General features: G+C 45.1%; 1 protein-coding gene across 6 annotated transcripts in view; it reads left to right on the forward strand.

The window, feature by feature from the left end:
- GRM5 (glutamate metabotropic receptor 5) overlaps window positions 1-18,648 on the forward strand; it is a 557,322-nt gene that overhangs the window by 42,217 nt on the left and 496,457 nt on the right. For 2 of the 6 annotated variants that reach the window (XM_082245894.1, XM_082245899.1), the window contains exon 1: window positions 3,325-3,770. The exons of 2 other annotated variants lie outside the window; for them this stretch is intronic. The gene's annotated coding sequence lies outside the window, so the exon portion shown is untranslated. Of the gene's footprint in view, window positions 1-3,324; window positions 3,771-18,648 lie in introns of those variants that run through there. 2 more of the 6 variants (XM_082245897.1, XM_082245898.1) reach the window with 1 other exon arrangement.

An 18,648-nucleotide genomic window follows, 5' to 3' on the forward strand; every position in this document is an offset into this window, starting at 1 on the left:
GCATTGGTACAGGAGTTGCAGGGGCTGCGGACATGGTCCAGGAGGAGGCAGTGGGCATGGTACAGGAGATAATGGGGCTGCGGACATGGTACAGGTTAAGGCAGTGGGCATGGTACAGGAGATGCAGAGGCTGCGGGCATGGTACAGGAGATGCAGAGGTTGCGGGCATGGTACAGGAGATGCAGGGGCTGTGTACATGGTACAGAAGATGTCAGAGGCTGCGGACACGGTACAGGAGGAGATGATCAGAGGCTGTGGACATGGTACAGGAGATGCAGAGGCTGCGGGCATGGTACAGGAGTTGCAGGGGCTGTGGGCATGGTACAGGACATGCAGGGGCTGCGGGCATGGTACAGGAGATGCATGGGCTGCGGGCATGGTACAGGAAATGCAGGGGCTGCAGGCATGGTACAGGAGATACAGGGGCTTCGGTCATGGTACAGGAGATGCAGGGGCTGCGGGCATGGAACAGGGGAGATGCAGGGGCTACGGGCATTGTACAGGAGAGGCAGGGGCTGCGGGCATGGTAATGGAGATGCAGAGGCTGTGGGCATGGTACAAGAGATGCAGAGGCTACGGGCATGGTACAGGAGATGCATGGGCTGCGGGCAAGGTACAAGAAATACAGAGGCTGCAAGCATGGTACAGGAGATGCAGGGGCTGGGGCAATGGTACAGGAAATGCAGGGGCTGCAGATATTGTACAGGAGATGCAGAGGCTGTGGACATGGTACAAGAGGAGGCAGCAGACAAGGTACAGGAGATGCAGGGGCGTCAAGCATGGTACAGGAGATGTTAAAGGCTGCAGAGCGATCTTACCAGGCTGTGATGAGGCGGATTGAACAACACTGCTGCCTTACATTTAAAAATGGCACCACCTGGTGCCATTACATCACTGTGCATGTGCCCGCCTGCCAGAGAATGGCCGAGTGTGTATGGGCTTTCCCAAGCGGTGGCGAAGCATGTGCAGTTGACATGTCGGCCTGGGCCATATTTTTTATGGGTGCTGCTGCTCAAAGCAGCCCCAGGCCAGCCTACCGGGAAATTTCCTGGTATCCCGGTAGGCCAGTCTGGCCCTGGGTGTGCACCCCAAAGCTCAAACACACATATGGCTTTCTCTACAGCCTCAGCTGCACTGAACAGTGAATGAATGGGAAGTGCTCTGTGCTGAGCGGCTTCCTGTTCATTCACAAGCCGAAGTGTAGTAAACTCAGTTATGAATGGCCACAGTGAGCGAGTGTGTTTACTGTGTTCATTTATAAAAGGAAGGCCCTGGTAAATGACATATTTACTAGCCCCTTCCCCCACTCTCCATCCTGAACCCCCCCCCTCCTACAGCAGATGAGAGGAGAGGAAGGAGGGACTCTGCAGGCTGAAGGCCAGAAAGGGATCAGTAGTCTTTGATAGCTCAGTTCTCGGTCTTAGAGGTGGCAGGGGACAGCTGCAGCTGGGATCGATGTTACAACCATCTAGAGGAGTATGACTGTTTAATTTCTAAAAAGCCATACTCTTAAAAGCAAATTATCTCCCTTTCTGAGCATGAAACATGGTCAGCATGAACAGCCCTTCTCTCCATCCTCAAACCAACCCCTAATCTTACAGACCCTGGAGATCCTCCTGTCAGATTTTAAATCAGCATAGCTGTGCATTGCTCTACCCACACAGCCATGCCATTCAAAAACTTCAAGCCCCATCTGCCACCATGGCCAATTAAATGTAGGTTTCAATGTAGCACAAGTGGAGGGATGTCACCGCACTTCTAGTCCATTCATACCTCCTGCATCTCCGTAGCTGAAGGTCTGTACCGAGGTACAGACCTGCAACTGAAGGATGGGTCTACAGGTGCAGACTCTTCCTTCCTTCTTTAATCACAATCGCAATGCTTTCAGACAAAAAGTTATTAAATGCATATTTTTGCTTTTTGCAAATGGGTGCATTTAGGACCCGGTCACACCACATGCAGTGTAGTGCTTTTTTCTGCATCAAAAAAACATGGAAAGTTGGTTATATGGGTTCCAATAGCATAGTTCACACCAGAGCAGTGTGTTCCAGTGCATTTCAGTTCCTGAAAAAAAGTGCAACATGCTGCTATATTCCTGCACAGAACTGTACTGGAATGCAGTAAAAAAGCATCAAAAAAGTGTTTAAAATGTGCATGCAGAAACGCATCCCGAACAAATCCGGAGGACATTTTTGTGCTGTGTACTGGCCCTTAAAGAACTTCATATTCCTGATATGAGGCTGCTGTACCATGTACTTGTATGAGAAAGTATCCTGTTCTCTTTGTATTGCTTCCTTTGCATGAAATCCCTGGTGATCCTGCCAGTTCCTCCGCTTTCCTATTAAAAACTGACCACACTAATCAGGAGAGCACATTGTGGTCAGTTCTCTAGCTGTGTTGGGAACTCAGTGTGCGCTCCTCCAATTATCAGACTTGTCCTGACTCCTGACATGTAATTCACTGGGAGCCTCAGTTTACTGCTGCTTCTCCTCCCCCTAGCTCTTATGCAGCTAAGGACAGAGGTAATGTGATCACTTATAAAAAGAGAAAAAAAGGTATTCATAATGTTTTTTTTTTCTATCTATACAAAAGTGTTTTGCCTTGCACTTCTATTTTAAACTGAATGGGTTGTTTTACAAGGTTATCATTTACAATCACTTTATTATTATCATTATTATTTTTTGCAAGAGGTGGAGCTGCAGACTCTTCCTTCCTCTTTTGATTGCAGTTGCAATTCTTTGCAGGCACTAATGCAAAAAATAAAAAATTAGGAAGAACAAATGCACACTTTTTTTTTGCTTTTTTTTTTTTTTGCAAATGGGTGTACTTAATATATTTTGCAAAAGGTGGAGTTTTCTGTTAATGGATACAGAGCTTCCTTCCTCTTTTGATTGCAGTTGAAATTATTTGCAGGCTGTAATGCAAAAATAATAAAACATAAGAATTAATGCCACTTCTCTTTTTTTTTCTTTTGAAAATGGGTGTATTTAATATATTTTGCAAAAGGTGGAGTTTTCAGTTAATGGATGCAGAGCTACAATCTCTTCCTTCCTCCTTTTGATCATGACTGTATTGCAAAAAATAAAAGAAATAATAACAATAAATGCACATTTTGCTTTTTGCAATTGGGTGCACTTATCTTTTTTTTTTTTTTTTTCCCTTTAATGGATGTAGACCTGCATTCTTTTGTGTCTTATCTCCCTGGAGACAAGCTTTAATAATCATCATTGAGGATTACAGATTGGTTACTATTATTGGTATTATTATTATGTAGAGGGGTGACCCCCCTAGCAGACACACTCTCCTTGCTTGCCAGTGATGACTGTGGCAGGGAAGGAGTTAGGATATAGAGGCTGTGCAGAGGTGTAGGAGTGTATTATTCACACGAGCTCAGGCGTGAGGATCTGGAACACTTGTCAGCAAGCATGATATGAGATTTCACCTGGGACCTCTAATTCCCAGCACCTCCACCAGAACCTGGATCCCCTATCTTGCACCCAGTGTGGTGGATGCAGCACAGAGAGAAGGGAAGCAGGTGGCATCGTCTGACTTGCTGGAGATCAGTGTGCAGTGTGGATCGCTGGGTTCCTTTTCATCCTCCCCCCACACAAGGCTCTGTCCATCTGGGTCCTGGATATACAATCGTGCCACAGGGCATTGACCAGGGAGGGTGGTGGGGGGGGACCTTGGATGCCCATCTCAGGAGGCTGGAAGACTGGATCCTACACCTATCGGAATCTGCAGCTCCATCTCCCTGCTCCAGCTGACAGGTACTGTATATTATAGTCTTTATATTAATGTGTAATGTCTACAGACAAAGTAATGACCCCAGCAGCTAAGCAAGGCTCATTGTTCTGATTTTTAATTAGATATAAGATGTATTTATTTTAGAAGATCACGTTTATGATGGATAATGCACTTGGCACATCATTGTGGTCCTGTGGGCAAAGGCTAGTTGGATGCAGACTCTCTAATCCGTGAAGCTGGACATGTAACAAGCATCTGAAGTCTATTTAGTGTCTTGCCAATCAAAGATTTAAGATTAAATCATTTGCAACCTTTTTTTTTTTTTTTTTGGAACGTGTGCCATTGAGATAGCTGTACATGTGCTTAATTGCGGTTTAGTTGAGCATTGCATTTGTTGCAAATGAATTATTAGTAGGCATTTTAATCCATGTGCATCCAATAAATAGAGCCCATTGAGCATGTCTGTGCCATTCTTGTGCTATATACCAGCATTTATATGCAGCAGGTGTCTGTAAATGAATGCAACTCTATTAGCGGGCTTTCAGCACCTCGGACAGCGTCCCCATAGAAGTTTATGGGGCTGAGCGGACAATCAGTCTCTACAGCCAGTGCTTCCCTCCTAGAACATTGGAAAGATCACTTGCTGCTAGCATTCGATGTGCCTGGCCATACATTGGGAGATGAAAGCAAGCTATGTGATTCCTTTAAGAATTGCATAAGACATACTTGATACATTTTGCAATCCATTATTGCCTGCTCATCATGACAGCTTCCATACATGATCAATTTCCTTTCTGATCAATAGGAATAATCAATTTATAGTCAACAATGCAATTGATTGACATACCACACATGGGGACATGGATTTCGATTGATGGTTTGAAAATATGAATATAAGTAGTTGATCATTCTTCTGTTTCCATCATGCAAACTCATATCCTGGTTGATCAAAGTATGGTCAAATTCATGACCAAAGCATTTGAGTGCTGCTGATTGCAAAATGATCAATGGATTCAGTTTGATCGCTTCTAAAGGGAAGGGAAGTTATGGCTAGGCGATTGTCTGCCAATTTGATCATTTCGATCGAATCACACATTCATTGGATCAGGCTTTCTCAACCTTTTCAACACAGAGGAACCCTTGAAATACATTTCTGGTCTTGGGGAACCCCTAGTAAAAATTAAAAATCTACAACTCATGACACATTAGTGTGACAGTCAGTGGGAAGAATGCTCCTTACTCTTGTCATCATTGGGGCGAATTACCCCCTTACAGAGTCAGTGGGAAGAATGCTCCTTACTCTTGTCATCATTGGGAAGAATTACCCCCTTACGGAGTCAGTGGGTAGAATGCTCCTTACTCTTGTCATCATTGGGAAGAATTACCCCCTTACAGAGTCAGTGGGTAGAATGCTCCTTACTCTTGTCATCATTGGGAAGAATTACCCCTTACAGAGTCAGTGGGAAGAATGCTCCTTACTCTTGTCATCATTGGGAAGAATTACCCCCTTACAGAGTCAGTGGGGAGAATGCTCCTTACTCTTATCATAATTGGGAAGAATTACCCCCTTACAGAGTCAGTGGGAAGAATGTTCCTTACTCTTGTCATCATTGGGAAGAATTACCCCCTTACAGAGTCAGTGGGTAGAATGCTCCTTACTCTTGTCATCATTGGGAAGAATTACCCCCTTACAGAGTCAGTAGGAAGAATGTTCCTTACTCTTGTCATCATTGGGAAGAATCACCCCCTTCAGAGTCAGTGGGAAGAATGCTACTTACTCTTGTCATCATTGGGAAGAATTACCCCCTTACAGAGTCAGTAGGAAGAAAAGAATGTTCCTTACTCTTGTCATCATTGGGAAGAATCACCCCCTTCAGAGTCAGTGGGAAGAATGTTCCTTACTCTTGTCATCATTGGGAAGAATTACCCCCTTACAGAGTCAGTGGTAAAAATGCTCCTTACTCTGGTCATCATTGGGAATAAATACCCCCTTACAGATAGCTAAAAGGAACAATGGTGTAATTGGGAACTTATCTGAGAGGCAGAAATTACCCATTGCCCAAGGAACCCCTAGCAACCTCAGGAAGAACCTTAGGGTTCCACAGAACCCTGGTTGGGAAACCCTGCATTGGATAATAAAATCAAGGTGAGTATGGCCATCATTAAGCAGCAAGCATTTTGTGAATAGCAGTTCAAACCAGGTTTTTGGCTGCCTTTTGCATCATTCATTCAATGCAGCGTTTTCCAATCTCACTCCCTTAAGTACCCCCCCCCCCCCCCAACAGGCCATGTTTTGGGTTTTGGGAATTTCCCTTAGATAAAATAGCTTCCATAAATTGACACAATTGACAATAATTTAAAGCACCAGTGCAAGATGAAGGAAATCCTGAAACCATGGGGGTACTTGAGGACTGAGGCTGGGAACCACTGATTTGATGAATCATAGAAACTGGCAACAATTGGCCCCTGGCAAAAAAAAAGGGTACATGATATTGGGAATTCAGTAATGACTAGGATAATTTGTTGTCAGCAGCAGTCGTTCAAGGGAAGGGTGGTCATGATGATGCTATTACAACTGACATACCTTGAAGTCAGCCATGAGATCTGCCAGTCTGTGAACAGCTGTAGAGTATCCCTGGATGGACAGCTCTTTAACAAGCAATGATGGCAGGCGAGTATCATACTCTCAGCCCTGTGATGGAGGGACCCTCATGCTCTTCCTGACTAAGATATTACACATATGCAGTCCAAACATGTTAAACACTTGTTCTCCTTCTGCTATAAAAGTGGAAACAGGTGAAGATTGCTTGTGAATAGATTTTTCCACCATGTCAGAAAATTACTTTGTTTCACAATGAGCCCTTTTGTTGGCAAGAACTTGGTTGTTGCAAGCAGTGGCGGCAGATGCTAGAATTTTTTGGGGGAGCGAAAACAAACCCCTCCAGGTCCGCACTTACCACAGTCACGGCTCCCCTGATACGGCTCCCCTCTTCAGCTTCCCCTCTGCGGCTTTCATGTTAACCGGGTCTTCTTTCATGGGTTCCAAATCTTCAGCCTCCTGATTGGCTGAGACGAGAAGCCGGAAACCAAAAGTGACGCAAGGACGAATATTGATTCGCTAAAATCAAAAGTGGGAGGGTTCAGAGCGCAGTGCTCTGCGTCCCAAGGGCAACTTAAAGCAAGCCAGTTCGAGCCTCAGGCTCTAATCACATGCTTGTCAAAAAATGATGGACATAATAGACTCCCATTAGTCCGGTGCCCCGCAAAGTGCAGTGAGTGCACACACATAGAAGAATTTATTTTTAAATAAATGATAATATGACTAACATTTCATAACTTTGAGATAGAAAAAAGTTAGTCATATTATCACTTATTTAAAAATAAATCGTTCTATGATTAACTTTTCTATTTCTCAAAATTTTGGGGGAGGGGGATGTTGGACGGGGGTGCCCCTATGCCCCTAATGGACCGACTGCCACTGGTTGCAAGCAATGCTTGAGTCTGTAGCATTGACTCCTTTTTGATGGGCTGCATCTGGCCACCTTTAGGGGACAAGCATTAAAGGAGGGCATTCAACACATTTCTAATGCCTACCAAGTTTTCCCCAGATGACTGAGCCTACAGAGACGAATGCCTACCAAGTGCTCCCCCAGTTGACTGAACCTTCAGAGATGAATGTCTACCAATTGCTCCCCAGACAACTGAACCTTCAGAGATGAATGTCTACCAATTGCTCCCCAGACAACTGAACCTACAGAGATGAATGCCTACCAAGTGCTCCCCCAGATGACTGAACCTTCAGAGATGAATGTCTACCAATTGCTCCCCAGACAACTGAACCTACAGAGATGAATGCCTACCAAGTGCTCCCCAGACAACTGAACCTACAGAGATTGATGCCTACCAAGTGCTCCCCAGATGACCTTAACCAAAAGAGATCAACCAAATGCCACTAAACCCTTTAAGAACTGGTGCCTACAACCTCTGAGTGTTGACTTCATGGCCAATATGGGATCTAAAACATTACCTTAAGTATTATACTTATTCTTAGATCAATGGTCTCCAGACTGTGACCAGATGTGGCCCTTTGCTTGCTTTTATCCACTATTTCATTTACTGACTCCAAGAAAAGGGCACACCGCCTAACAATGAAAACAACGATGGAGCACAATTCCTCCCAATGACATCAACAATGGGGCTCAATGATAGGGTGAAATTCCTCCCAATAACACCAATGATGGGGCACAATTCTAACCAATGACATCAACGATTAGGCACAGTTCCTCACACTGACAACAACCATGGGGTCCAATGACCCCAATGATGGGGCACAATTGCTACCAATGACACCAATAATGGGGCATAATTCCTCCCAATGAAACAAACGATGGGGAAAAATTCCTCTGACTAACACCAATGATGGGGCATTATTTACTCAAACTGATGCTGGGACATTTTCTACTCCTGATTACCACAGTCTGGCCCCCTGCTAAAGTCTGAAGGCCCCCCCCTAAAGTTTGAAGGACAGGCAACTGACCCTTTGTTTTGAAATTTGAAGACCACTGTCTTAGATCATCCTCAGATGTATAGTGATCTGTCTATCCTGCTGATAAATGCACACCACCAAGATTGTCCATGAGACCTTTCATCTTAGATAACTAGATGCAGTGTATGCACGAATAAGGGAAATAGAGGTCATTCCCATTGTCCATGGCGGAAAAACAAGGGCTGTCGGTGGGTTATAGTGTTTGTTCCCATTGGAAAATTCTCCAGGTGATAACAAGGACCTCCACATTTTGCAAGTGCTTGTTGTTGCTTGGGAGTTAACCCATCCACTACCTAGTGGTTGCAAGTGATGCTTCAATCATCCATGTCGCTGGAGAGTATTGGGGCATGCAGAGCTGGCCTTGTTACAGGGAACAAATTATACACACGATGGGTAAATGAGTGGCAACTCATATTTAATTCATCATCACCATTTAGCTTAGAATATAATCTGTCATGGGTTGTCTCTAATACAAGTCTTCGCTACATGCCATGCACTGCATACAAATTTTCACAACAGTCTGTCAACTTATGCAAAAACGTAATTTATCTCCAAAAATATGAAAGTGTAACCAATCCATCAGGCACTTTACAATGCCTATAAACAACTCGTCATTCATGGGCATGCAGCAGAGGGGGAAAAAAAAAACAAGGTCATATTTCGAAATTCACAAAAGCCATTTATCTGATTTCTCCTTTTTTTTTTTTATTAATTTTTTAATATATTTAACTATTGCAGTCTATTTCCATAGGGCTTGTAGCAACATTCTATACTAATTGCTCCATGTGATTTCTTCATTATATTTCTGAAATGATTATCAAGGATTACTTCGAAAAGGGCTATGGGTTTATTGTAAGAAAATTGAAAAGCTGTGCCATTGTTTTTTCCATTGCTGACATTCAGTGTAAACACGAAGGATAAAATGTAGAAATTTTATTGAGTTTTCTTGGAAGCTAAAGCAGCAAGACGAATGTGCGACGGGGGGAAAAAAAAAACCTCATAATAACATTGCAGTGCTATTAAAGGCAGGATGAGCGGAGGCACTTCATTCCAACACACATCGGTGTTGGATGGGGCTGCTGTTTGAGCGTGTGATCTTGAAAACATTTCAAAGTAAGCAGCCCAAGCTAGGAAAATGTGGGTTAATATCTTCTTATTGGTTTTTGAAAGCCCCAATAGACAGGGATATTTGTAGCAGATGATGTGCAGGATCAGGGGTATTATGATACGCTGGGAATGTGCACTTGTGTTGGATGAACGTAATGCTTAAATGCATTAAGACAATGGGAGGGTGATTCGGTGAAGGAGTCATTCTCACCCTTGTTTCAAGCATAGCCGTACTTGAAAAAAATTTTGCAGATCTGAAAGAGTTAAACGCAAGATCTGTGAAAAGATGTGTAATATTATGTAATATTATAAATGCCATACTCATGCCTACAAATGTAACTCCAGGCAAGTGACTTAAAGCAGTATTAAACCCAAAACCAGAAATGTAATGTATTGCAGCTTGCCAATCATTAGCTGTGGCGGCTGCATTCATTTTCTTTTTTAGCCTTTGCCCCAGGGCCATCTTACCGAATGGGCACGCTGGGCAGTTGCCCGGGGTCCCACTTGCCCGGGGGGCCCCACTTGCCCAGTAACCCCGCCCCAGCCCCAGCCAAGCATTAGTCCGGATTCCCATGTGCATCTCGCTGCCAAACTTAGCAGGTGGCAAGCGCCTGTTGGCCCTGCGCTGCTGTCAGGCCACTTGGGCCGTGGAGGGGGAGCCCACAACTGCAGGAATGGCTGTCCACCTCCACGGGAACAGGCACACACAGGACAGTGGAGTCTGACTCGACATCCGTGTGTGTGTTCCCCGGACCCAGCATCCGAACTTGGAAGCTTTGATTAGCCTGGCACTGCTGTACCAATAAATATCGACTTATCCATAATTTGCATTTTTATTTTCATGGGTGATTGTGTAGGTGGGGCCCCAGCACACTACATTGCCCGGGGCCCTTTAACTACTTCTGGACCGGAAGGATTTGCCCCCTAATGACCGGGCCATATTTTGCGATTCGGCACTGCGTTACTTTAACGGACAATTGCGCGGTCGTGTGACGCTGTACCCAAAAAATGTGAGCCTAGGGGAGTGTTTATTAACTGTGGGGGGAGGGACTTGTGAAATGACCATAGAGGCATGTGATCCTATATAGAAGGGTTAAAGACGCTCTGTGATCATTTCAGAGAGAACAACAGTCAGCTGTGTTTACAACAGCTGACCGTCCTTCTCTCTCAGTGCCGGGGAGCGATCGCGGGTGCCAGTCCCGTGTATCGGCATCTCCGCTGCCTAGTGGGGGCAGGAGCGCGCCACCGGTGGCGCGCTCGCTCCCCCCAACAATATGCGCACAACCGACATAGGGCTACGTCAGTTCGTGCAGGAGAGCCAGCCTGCCGCAGTAAATGTGCGGCGGGCGGTCCTGAAGCTGGTAAAAAGGGCTTGATATATTCGGGGGCGGGGTCAGCCCTGCAAGGTTGACTGTACGGGGCCCTATAAATTTCTAACCGCAGACCTTATTGGCACCACATAGAGGGATTAGAGTGTTCCCCCTGCACACACCTGTGCTCCTTCATCCAGAGTGGGAGTACTCTAATACAGGAGGTGTGTTACTGGCCAGATCACTAGGTGAAAACAGAAGGGCAAAGCAGTGTCATCTTAAGAGCATTAACCACTTTACGACCGCCAGCCGCAGTTCTACTGCGGCAGGCAGCCACTCCTGGGCAAACCGCCGTAGCTATATGTCAATTGTGCACAGGAGGCTAAAATTTTTATTTTGTTTGCGCTATAAACAAAAAAGGGCGGCAATTCAGAAGAAAAAAAACAATATTTTTTACCTTCTTCTATAGAACATTGCCAATAAAAAAAAAAAAAATTAAAATCAAATGTTTTCATCATTTTAGGCCAATTTGTATTCTGCTACATATTTTTGGTAAAAAAAATCCCAATAAGTGTATATTGATTTGTTTGCGCAAAAGTTATTGTGTCTACAAACTAGGGGAAAGATTTAAATTTTTTTTTTATTACCAGTAATGGCAATGATCAGCAATTTTTGCAGAACTGCAACATTGCGGTGGACAGATCGGACCCCTAACTGATATTTTTGATACTTTTAGGGGGACCGGTGACATTACTACAGTAATCAGTGCTAAAAGTATGCTCTGGTACTGTACTTATTACACTGGCAGGGAAGGGGTTAACACCAGGGGCGACAAAAGGGTTAAATGTGTCCCTAGGGGGTGCTTTCTAACTGTGTGGGGGATGGGCTTGCTGCATGAACACAGAGACCTGTGTTTCTAAATAAGAGGAACACAAGCCAACATCAGAAACTGAATGTGTGCCAGCTTCCACCTCTAATAATCTTCTCTTATTACCTAAAATCGCACTCACTGCCTCCATCTTAAAAGCAGATCTGTTACACCTTCCTCACATCCTTTAAAAGACACAGATAATGCAGCTATGTATTCAATATTAAATCATCACAGGCATTTTTAATGCAACGCGTGTAAGAACCTGAATGTGATTTGGCATCAGCCTTTGTAATCTACTGTTCAGCAGCACTCAGAATGGAAGAAGGAGGGGCAGGACTGGAAGCCAATCTGATGAGCTGCATAAAAATGCAAGGAGCCTGCTGATTTGAGGAGAGAGCAGAGTGAGCTGATATAACCTCATTGGTCTGCTGCTGCTCCTTCACTGTCCTGTCAGCAGGCTGAGAGTGGGGAAAAGACACCACTGTATTCCTTCTACAGGCTATAACCGTTAGGGTTCGTTTACAGTTGCGGGCAGTCTCTGAAAAGCTATCTATGGTGGATTACCTTTCAGAGAGCGGTACAGGAGCAGATGACAGGTATTCATGAGGGTGGTAAAATTATTTTACAGGGGAGAATCAGAAAAATAGATTGACAGACTGATCATCCACAATTACTGCATGACCATTTACATTTGAATGGCCATGAATAGCCGCAGGAACTTTCAGCCTCCTATTGCTTTAAATAGGGCTTCAAGTCCATGGCTAATAACGGGGGTGGCGGAATGTCTTGGCACCCCGCTTGGGTGCCTTCTACTCTTCCAGACCCTTCCAGCAGACTGAGAGCTAATACCAGCCCTTTTGACCCCAAGCATCGTACACAGACAAAACGTTGCGGTAGAACCAAACGAATGACTGTTTATTGAACAGAAATACAGGTTTTTATACACTTAAAAAGTAGGGCAGTCCCCACATGAACAATAAAACCAAATATTACCCAAAACATCACACAATGGTTGGTTAACGAGGTAAAATTGACACTAATCCCATCATAGGAACCTCCAAGAGTTAGCTACATTAGCCAATAGAGATAGGCTCAGGCGTGTTTGGGATCCTACTCCCAACCCACGTGCCTGATCCCGTCAGAAAGCCGACACTGAACACCACTAATCACAGGCAGTGAGACATTTCCCTGTCCATAGCTGCACAGACCAGGAAATGTCTCAATGCCTGTGATTAGGGGTGTAAAGTGTCGGCTTCCTGGTGGGATCAGGCAGGTGGGTTGGGACTAGGGTCCTGAACATACCTGAGCCTATCTCTATTAGCCAACAGACAGAAACAATAGGGGACTCAATAAACAATGGGAATTCACACCTAGACAATACTTTGATTAATCAGGGATCCCAGACTGTCCGGCACCAGTATTCAAGAAGACCCAGGGCTGTCCAAATCTCATTAACCAGCTTTCTCTTCACATGCATCTGCTCACTGAGTTTCAAGTTGGCAGAAACCATCATGGCTTCCTTGACTGTTAAATGTAATAATGTCCTTTTGCATTCGGACATCTTCCTAAATGCTTGTACCTCCCTCAAAAGCCAGGGCCCATAGTCAGTAGGCAAAAGGCTACCCTGCAGCCCCCTCCAAAAGCCTCTGTCCTGGTTGGGTCTGTCACAACAGGGAACCCCGCTGAATCACCAGTGGGTGATCGAAAAGGGGCCTTTTCGCAGATGTGAATGAAGCCACAACTATCTAGAGATAAAGTAGGGGTTTCTAGGCTAATTGGGAGAAGGAAAACCAGAGAACCAATACATTAAAATTGAATAAATTTATTAAATGTATTTAAAACAAAATTGGTATACATACAGGGATGTATAAAGGCACGTATAAAACATCCCTTATATGCAAAACACAAGTTAAAAACCACAGCATAGAAATATTTCCCTATGGGAACAATACATGCTTCAAGCTGATGTTGGTGCAAGAAGTCTTAGATGATATTGGGTTTGTGGGTCCCAATGAGCCTAATGCAGTTGGCATATCTGCATCGTATTTATCATTTTTATTTTGCCCATAGTTCAACTTTAACAACATGTATTATACAGCAAGTAACACATTGTATACAACTAATTGTAATACATTATCGCCAAATTATAAAAATGTATTATTATTATTAATTGCTTAATAATGCTTACGTTAAATGAGATTCATTTAATTGTTCATTTTTTGTGTGTGTTTTTTTTCTAGAGGGTTTCTCTAGTATGGATGAACTCAAGGTTCATAGAACACAGGTTCTGTCCGAACTTTGGCTGTTCAGGCCTTCGTACAAACACCAGTCATTTTGCTGGGAGTTGAACATCATATATAGCAGCTGTATTTCTACCACTACTATATATGACAGCTTCCTATCTGCCAATGTCTACTAAGGAAGTGGCAGGTGCCAGCACCCACTGCACCTTTAGCAACCAGTGACATCACCTGGCCCCATTAATTTACTGACTGGGTCGGGGATAGCATTAAATCACTGAGCAGATGTGGTCACACGGCCATATTTGGGCAACGATATTGAGGAGACCTTGCCCCTTTGTCTTATTTTAGCAGTGGTGCCCTGGGAGATGATATTCAGCACTATGCAGTGACTGAATCAAACATGTCTATCAGTCAGCTGGCAGTGTTTATTGTGATTGAAGTGGATCTGCATCACTGCACAACATGATTTATGATGGTGGATGTACATTTTATTTTCTTGGATTTTTTTTTTAAGAAGTGACTTGCACTCCTATAGGTAAAGGGGGCTTCCAGATTTCGATAAGCCCCCCCCCCCCCCCTACAACCACTGCACCAGGGTTGCTGGGAAGAGGCCCTTGTCCTCACCAATATAGGTTCCTCCCTTGTCCTCATCAGCAAGGTACTCCCTTGCCATGTTGAGGCTATGTGGCTTTGTATAATTCAGGTAGGGAGGCTGCATGCCAGTCCCCCCCTCTTTCCTGCCCTGCAAAGATGCATGAATGCTCAAGTAAGGGTCTGGTAGGGATATTTGGAGTGGGTGCTGTTTTTTTTTTTTTTTCCTGGGGTCCTCCTTAAATTTATACCAGACTCTCAGCAAGGACAAAAGTCATTGCTTTTTGTTAACAGTGGGGTCCCATTGACTTCAATGTGGTTCGAATTCCTCACCATAACTTTAGTCAAACCTGCATCATACCAAACTCAGGTACATTTAATCTCCAGCCAAAATGTATTCTCTTATTTTAGATAATGGAGGGGTTGGAACCCTGTCAGCCAGAGGCGTAACTAGAACCTTCAGGGCCCCGGTGCAAGAAACCATGAAGGGCCCCCCGGACACCTGGCCGGGGCCCTTCCCTTCAAGCCTGCGTGTCATCTCACTAATCCCGGGGGCCCTTTATTCTCAGTGCGGGGCCCTTTATTACGGTCCCGGAGCGGGACCCTTTCACAAGTTCTGCAGTGGGCCCCCTTCCTGCCATCCTGCCCCCCCCCCCACGGTGGTGGAATGCCAGGGCCCGGTTGCAAGTGTGACCTTTGCGATCCTGGAAGTTCACCCAATGGTGTCAGTAGTTTTTATTTTTTAGCATTTTAATTGTATTATTTTTTATAATTTTATTTTATTTTTTTACAATGTCACTGACTATGACTCTGTCCATTCAGAAAAGGAAGGAGCTGGTAAATGACATATTTAACGACCCCTTCCTGGTTCTCTATTGTGACTCATCCCTTGCAGCAGCCGGCCGAAGAGGGAAGGGAGCACAGTAGGGGTGCAGCACAGTAGGGGGGGGGGCAGGGGAGCACACAGGGGCCCAGAGACAGCAGAACACAAGTGAACTGGTTAGGAGGAGTGGCGGGGGCAGCATACAGAGGAACCAATCTCCTCCTTTTTCCTCCTGCAGCTACAGGAGGACAGTGATTTCTCTACATGCCGCCCCTCCTATCCAGGTATACAGGGGAGCCGCACAGGCCCCCTGGAGCATGGGGCCCGGTTGCAATTGCAACCCCTGTAGTTACGCCCCTGCTGTCAGCTTTTTTTCCCTGGCCTGATGACCAATCTTATTTTGACTGTGAGAGTTGTGTCTCATACCAAATGGCCACTGTGATGGATGGTCAGTGGGAGGAATGCTTCTTATACTTGTAGTCATTGGGAAGAATTACTCCCTTACAGATAGCTAAAATGATCAATGGTGTCAGTGGGACTTTGTATGGGAGGCAGAAATTGCCCATTGCTCAAGGAACCTCTAGCAACCTCTGGAGGAACCCTAGGGTTCCATGGAACCCTGGTTGAGAAAGGTATCATGAGTTGTAGAAATAGTTATTTTTACCAGGGGTTCCCTGAGACTGGGAGGTTATTTCAAGGGTTCCTCTGTGTTGAAAAGGTTGAGAAAGGCTGCTCTACGCATTAAACATAATGTTATCATTGGGTCCACGTCTGCCTTTGTGCTCACAATGGTATCACTTTGTGCTGCTTTCTGTCCTATATACGCTTTTCATATTTGTAAGTTATCACAGTGGTTTGAAAATTGATATTGTGGTCAGTTTAGCTCTTTAGAGATAGTTATAGTCTGTTCACACTAACAGAGAATGTGATGTCATCTCCTTGGTTGTTCTGAAAGGCTGTGTAAATCCTAGGACTGGATGGACAGAAATACCATACCTGTGGCAGATAAAACATTTGCCTTGTGTATTTCCTCTGAGTATTTAGCGGTTTGCTTGGAGTTGAGCTTTAAACTGGAACTGAAATCAAATAGGGAATATTTGCTATGTTATAGGAAACATCTAGAAATGTTAATGGAGCCTAAGCAGTGCCCTGGAAAATGTACTTTTCGTCCAGAAATCCTTTTGAAAAATGTACTTCCTGGTATGTGCCTAGGCACTCCTGTCTCTGTAGCCTTGTATCTGTACATCTGCAGCATGAAACCAAGGCTCTGCACTAGTGATCGATATAATTTTTTTACCGCCGGTACCGATATTTTGGGCATCGGGTATTGGTATCGGCCGATATCTGCCGATATTTTCGGACATTAAAAATATATATATATATATTTTTTTAATGACTACAGGTACTGTGGTGGAGGGATCTGGGGGTCTAAAAGACCCCAAACCCCTCCTCTGCACTTAAGCATTCAAAACGCCAAGTTTGGCTGTTTTGAATGCTGTACGTTTTTTTAATTCGGCGCCGCCAGTACCCGTAAGTGATGTCATATGACATCACTTCTGGGTAAGCGGCGGCGCCAAATTCAAAGAAATGGAGACACGGGTGAGACAGTGGCAGAGAAGGTAGGATTCCCGGGTCTCTCGTGGGATGGGAGACCTGGGCGAGCCGTGGAAGGTGGCGGGAGGGGGGGGCGTCCCCTCTCTCTCCGTGGAAAGACAGCCGAGCGGCTTCTCAGCCACATCGGTTGTCATTTCTATGGACGCCGGTACCGGGGTGATGCCTCTAGCTGCAGGCATCACTCCGGTACAAGCACTTTCCCTGAAATATTGGCAATATCGGAAAATAAAAAGCCGATTCCGATATATCGTGGAAAGTCCATATCAGCTCTCAATATATCAGCTTGGCCGATAATCGGTCGATCTCTACTCTGCACCCTCTAGCTGCTGGTCTCACCAGATTTGTAGTGAGATTTTGTGATATTTCTCATTGTTCTCTTGCTGGAGACACTGACACAGGAATGCAAACCCCTGCCTCTACCAGAATGGCCGCCTCCACATAGAGAGATGGTACAGAACAAGGCATGGTAAACCAGTAACAGAGAAACATTAGCTGCAGGGAGACCATCCATAGACAATATTGGCAACTCGTCTTTTGCAGACTCTCTGCCTTCGATTTTTTCCACAACCTTCAGAGTTCGGTTCCTGTTTAAAGCAGAACTAAGCTCTCTCAATCAATATGAACTATTTTTGATCCTTATGCTGCTGGATAAGGATAGGTAAATAGATAGGAAGGCATGTTATATTTATTTGTTTCAAACATTTTTTTTTTACATTTCTTCAGTTTCCTGGTTTCTGGCCTAGGCCAAAATGATGTCATACATCCCAGGAGTCTTCAGGAGGAGAGGGGGAGGGGTTTCTCAGCTAAGCACACCCTCCTATGAGCATATTTGAGCTAAGGGCATATGGAATCATTTGCCCTTACTCAAGATGGCCACTGCCAGAAATGCTAGGGGGCTGTTTTTCATAGTGGTTTCTTAACAAAACAAAGCATGGAGCTATGGATGGATGGGGGGAGTTTTGCTTTAAATACCAAAAATAAATTAAAGCGGTGTTCCAGCTGTTAAAAAAAGAAAAAATGTAAAGTCAGCAGCTACAAATCCTGTAGCTGCTGACTTTTAATAAATACACACTTACCTGTCCAGGGAGCCCATGATGTCAGCACCCCAGCCGATTTTCGGATCGAATGTCAGGTACTGCCGCCACCATTCATTCTATAGGAAACCGGCAATGAAGCCTTTCAGCTTCACTGCTGGTTCCCTACTGTGCATGTGCGAAGCGCCCTCTGTATTCTAATTGGCTCTGCGGTGGGGAAAAGAGGAGGAGGACGGAACTTCGGAGGGACAGCGTCGTGGCGCTGTCTCCCGTAAGTGGGGAAGGGTACCTGTCAAAAACCGGTACCTGTTCCCCCTCTCCCCCCTGAACGATGCCAAATGTCACACCGGAGGGGGGGGGGGGAAGCCGATAAGCGGAATTTCCACTTTTGGGTGGAGCTCCACTTTAACTGCTTTAGGACCGCCGCTGCCTCTCCTGAGCAAACCGGTGTAGCCCTATGCCGTTCGTGTGCCTGTTGCTGGGGGGCAAGCGTGTGCCACCGCCAGCTTGCTCCCGCCCCTACTAGGCAGCAGGAATGCCGATGCATGGGGCCGGCCGCCGCGATTGCCACCAGGCACAGGAGACCGTTCCCTGCTGAGAGAGAAGAATGGTCAGCTGTTGTAAACACAGCCGACCGTTCTTCTCTCTGAAATGATCATAGAGCACCTGTGATCCTTCTATATAGGATCACAGGTCTGTATGATCATTTCACAAGCCCCTCCCCCATACAGTTAGAAAACACTCCCCTTGGCTCACACTTAA

Source organism: Pelophylax lessonae (assembly GCF_965119305.1).
Source record: "Pelophylax lessonae genome assembly, chromosome: 2".
In the NCBI taxonomy this organism is placed as follows: Eukaryota; Metazoa; Chordata; class Amphibia; order Anura; family Ranidae; genus Pelophylax; species Pelophylax lessonae.